A 5776-nucleotide genomic window follows, 5' to 3' on the forward strand; every position below is an offset into this window, starting at 1 on the left:
TCTCTCTCTCTCTCTCTCTCTATATATATATATATACATATATATATATATATATATATATACATACATACACTCACATAAAACACCTGAATACATAAATATATAGACATAAGTGAGTGTGTGTGTGGGCGTACACGCGCGCACAGACAGACAGACACACACACACACGCACATATATATTGACGTATATAGAGATTCGCATCCATACGAGGGGGTACCCAAAAGAAACCGGAATTTTGCTATATTAATTAATTCACTTAGTTTTGCTTATTTACACTTTTATCGCCTTCAAAGTATTCTCCATTTGAAGCAATGCATCAGTCCAGGCACGTTTTCCACCGTTCGAGGCAGTGCTGGAACTCTTGCGAATTGATGCCTTTTAACATCTCCGTCGTTTTTTGTCTTTTTTCGTCCCCTCTTCCACATCTGCAAATTCCGTAGCACCAGCTTTCCTCACCAGTCATGACCATCAAAATAAGGTACGGATCAACTTCCAACCGTTCTTTCAGTTCATAATACACATTCAGTCGTAACTGCCTTTGATCTTCCTTGAGCAAGCGAAGCACAAATTTTGCTGCAACTCTTTTTATTCGCAATTCATCGCTTAAAACTCGTTGGTAGGATCTCCAGGACACACCAATCATATAAACAAGTTCGTCAATTGTTCGGTGATGGTTCTCCAATATCAGTTCATGAGTTTTCTCGATGTTTTCATTCGTTCGGGATGTTTTCATTCCTAAAGCATGAAAACCGTTCGTAAACCTGAGTTTTTGCTTACGGCAGCCTCCTTGTAAGTTATCAGAATCATGACAACTGTTTCGGCCGCCGTTTTTCCCAGGCAGAAAACAGAATTTCACGGACTCACGCTGCTCCTTCGTTTCGGCCATCGCAAAACTCGAAGAACAGAGGAGAAGCACGGCAAAGCAAAGACGCACCACGTGGCAAAAGGACTATACTCAACGACGCCGGTCGGCATACTGATGCCTGAGCGTCGCATCAAGTGGCTTCTAGCGGTAAAAGCCTGAACTACAAGGGGCTTGTCACACAGAGAATGTTTCCGGTTACTTTTGGGTACCACCTCGTACATATGTTTATGAAAAACACTTTTGTACACACCTCGTGGAAATATATACACCATCTACTCCTTCTTTGAATTGTCTCTCTCACACTCTCAATTTTTCTCTTTCTCCCTCTCTCCCTCTCTCTCTCTCTCTTCCTGTTCCTATCTCTCTATCTCAATTCCTTACTCTCTACAACTATCACATACCATTCTCATAACTCTCACCCATTACTCTTTCTCTTTGTCCCTCTCACTTGTATCTTTCAATCTCTCTAGCACTCTCTCCCATTTAATCTTAGCTATGTGGATGTATAGTTATATGCACATATTTATGCATACATAGAAAAATGTCCATATATATATATATATATATATATATATATATATATATATATATATATATATATAGAGAGAGAGAGAGAGAGAGAGAGAGAGAGAGAGAGAGATGTAAGCACATACATTAACGAGGTACTTCGCGCGAGTTCAAGATTGTAGCATAATCCAATGGTAAGGTAATCCCGTATAAGGGAATTCAAGAATTAGTAACTCCAAAATATCGTCGGAAGAACGTAGAAGATCCGTGTGAACGTGCAATAATAGGCAAATCAAAAATAAAACAAAAACAACAAAAGGACGTGAACAGTGAATGTATTAAGATAATGTGACGTTTCTTGCATGGCTCTTCATCAGAAAATAAAAGAAGAAAGGTTAGGACGGAAGAAGAAGAATAGTTCGAGAAAATCACGTGTGTGATTACATGACTGAAGTGATTAGAGCTATGAAACAACGCACGTAGTTTGCTCGGATTGTTATTTTCCTTCAGTCGGGATCTTTTTCCTCTCCTCTTTCTGAGGAAGTGCCAAGCACGAAGCGTCAACCCTTTCTTTCTTCCGTCTTAAACTGAGCGTCAACCTAATACATTTACTATAATAGAAGACACGCAGCCAAAATATCACGCAGTGAGACGGAACCCGGAACCATGTGGTTGGGAAGCAAGCTTCTTACCACATTTAACTAAAAATCATAAAACCATCGCAATTCATTCCGGATACCAAATCATAGGATATCTATACAATAGAAACACGTGTCACCCAAAGTTTTAAAGAGAACATATTGTATATATGGCTGTAATAAAAAAAACTTTGTAGATATGATATTCTCCGCCCTTATTTTAAAGTCTTATATATTTACACACACACACACATACACACACACACACACACACACACACACACACACACACACACACACACACACACACACACACACACACACACACACACACACACACACACACACACACACACACACACACACACACACATATATATATATATATACTTTTAATTTCTTTAGGGCCAATGCCTCTGAATGCGCTCGTAAATTCTCCTATACTTCTTGTTGTCTACCGACTGTTATTCTCCTCTCGCCAGTGTGATTGTACATATGCTCTTCAAAAGACATTGGCCACTATTGGAATGTCTTTGATTATGGGACTGTTACATTATGGCTGACCGGTGGCTAAACTACGACAACATGCATAGGAGTATTTCATTTCTTTCATAGGAGTATTTCATTTTTAACTCCTGAATTGTACTCGTCCTTTTTACATTAGCATCTCACATATATATAAATATTCACTCAGTCACTCACTACACTTTCTGACTCATGTCACTTTCTCATTCAATCACTCACTCATTCAATCACTCACTCATTCAATCACTCACTCATTCTCTCACACACTTACCTTGTGTCACTCATTCAGTCCACTCAATCGCCTCTCTCAATCATTCACTCATGCCACTCATTATAGTCATTGAATTCATTCATCTCCATCACTGCACTCACTCCCCTCATTCATTCGCCACGTTTAGTCACTCTCTTCTTCACTAAATCATTAGTCAATCATCTCACTCGTTTATTTAGTCACTCAGTCAGTCATTCATCCACCTCATTCACTCATTTACCTAATATCACTCATTCATTCAATCCTCTCATTCGATACACTTCACTCGCACTCACTCACTTATTCTACTCCATAATTCACTCACTCTTCTTTCTCACTTCGCTCACTCCTTTCATTCGTTCACCTCACTCATTTAATCACCCTACTCAGCCACTCTTTCACTCAGTCACTCACTGAACTCCTTCATTCGATCAATCATTCATTCATTCACACACTCGCACACTTTGATTGACCTCACTCATTCCCTTCACTTTCTCATTTCACTTATTCAATGAGTCACTCACTCCCCTCACTCATTCAATAACTTACTCATTTATTCACACTTCACTCACTTCATCCACCAATACACCCTACTCAGTAACTCATTCATCCACTGAAATCATTCTATTCACTCCATTCGCACTCATTCGCACTCATTCATTCACTCAGATCATTTGCCTCACTCCATTCGCACTCATTCATTCACTCAAGATCATTCACCTCACTCAATTCGCACTCATTCATTCACTCAAGATCATTCACCTCACTCCATTCACACTTCGCTCACTTTATCAACCCACGCATCCTACCCAGTAACTCATTCATTCACTAAAATCATTCACCTCACTCCATTCGCTATCGTCACTCAAGCACCCTTCCCACTTACTTCGCTCACTCATTCGCTCAACTGATTCAATCACAACACACTCAAACACATCTCACTCACATCAACTCTCTTTCTGTCTTTCTCTCTCTCTCTTTCTCTCTCACTCTCTCTCTCTCTCACCTCACTCAATCACCTTATTTTCTACTTCACTCACCCCACTCACATCTTTTCATTTCAAAAGCCATGTCATACACTCACAACTCGCTCAAATAAGCATCCCAATTAACAATCCTAATTAACGCTGTTTATCTTCCATTCCTTCAGTCAGACTGTCTGGTTGTCTGGCTGTCCCTTCACCCTCTCTGCCTCTCTTTCTCTCTCTCTCTCTCTCTCCATCACTCTACCTCTCCCTCTCTCTCTTTCTCTCTCTCGCTCTCCCTCAATCTCTCCCTCTCTCTCACACACACTATCTATCTATCTATCTATCTATCTATCTATCTATCTATCTATCTATCTATATATATATATATATATATATATATATATATATATATAGAGAGAGAGAGAGAGAGAGAGAGAGTGAGAGAGGGAGAGAGAGAGACGTAGACAGACAGCGAGATAAAAATAGATAGTTAGGTAAATAGATAGATAGATAGATGGATAGATAGATACATAGATAGATGCATGCATACATACATACATACATACATACATACATACATACATAGGTATGTAGACAGACAGACAGACAGACAGACAGACGGACGGATGGATAGATAGATAGATAGATAGATAGATAGATAGATAGATAGATAGATATAGGTAGGTAGGTAGGTAGAGAGAGAGAGAGAGAGAGAGAAAGAAAGAGAGAGAGAGAAAGAGAGAAAGAGAGGAAGAGATAGATAGAGAGAGACGGACAGACAGAGAAAGAGAAAAGAGAGAAAGATAGATTGATTGATAGACAAGTTTGTGTATGTATATGTCTGCGAAGATACATATAAAAATACGGGTTATTTATCGCGCAGTTTCAGTTTTAAATTGCACTGTATTAGTATGCACTTATATGTGTGTCTGTAGATGTGTGTGTGTGTGAGTTTGTGTACACACTCAGAAACGCATATACACAGAGACACATACACGCGAATACACACACACACACTCACATATATATATGTATAATATATATTTATATATATATAGAGAGAGAGAGAGACAGTGAGAGAGAGACCTATATGTGAATATATGAATTATAAAATATATCGTATGATATTTGTGTGTGTAAGCACTCATACGCATACACATATGTGTGTGTGTGCGAGAGGATATCTCTCAATCTTAGCAAAAATCTTTCGTTGATTCTTCCTATTCTCTCTCTCTCTCTCTCTCTCTGCTTCACTTACAGACACACACACACACACACACACATACACACACACACTATCTCTCTCCCTCTCTCTCGTTCTCTCTCTCTCTCTCTCTCCCGCAGTTTTTCCCTTTCACTCTTTCACGCTGTTTTCTCGCTGACACACACAAACACACACACGCTCTCTTTCACTTTCACTTTCACTTTCTCTCTCCCCCTCTCTCTCTCTCTCTATCTATCTCTCTCTCTCTGTCTCTCTCTCTCTCTCTCTCCCGTTCTCCTACGTTTCTCTCTATCACACTCACTCACTCTATTTTCTTCTAATTTCTCCTTCTCACTCTCGGAAGAAAAATCTTCGTTTCTCATCGGATTTCTCAAAAACGTACACCCGATTCACCCTTCATACTTTGCTCGACTACTACTACTACTACTAGTGCAGCTGCTGCTGCTGCTGCTACCACTACTACTACTACTACTACTACTACTACTACTACTACTACTACTACTACGTACTGCTGCTGCAGGTGCCGCAGCTGCTGTTCTTCTATCCTTATTCCTGCCAATCTTTGCATCCATTTCTTCTGTCCCTTGTCTTACCTTAACTGACAAATATTCAAATCCACCCCCACCCTCTCTCACGCTTATCACTCTTTCTGAATTTTTCACACTCTCTCTCTCTCTCTCTCCCTCTCTCCTTTTCTCACTTCCTCTCCCCCCTCTCCCCCTCTCCCCTCTCTCCCTCTCTCTCTCTCTTCTCACTCACTTCACTTCTCTCTTATTTATTCTCTCTATCTTCTCTCA

This window comes from Octopus bimaculoides, chromosome 15, assembly GCF_001194135.2.
Source record: "Octopus bimaculoides isolate UCB-OBI-ISO-001 chromosome 15, ASM119413v2, whole genome shotgun sequence".
NCBI classification, from domain to species: Eukaryota; Metazoa; Mollusca; class Cephalopoda; order Octopoda; family Octopodidae; genus Octopus; species Octopus bimaculoides.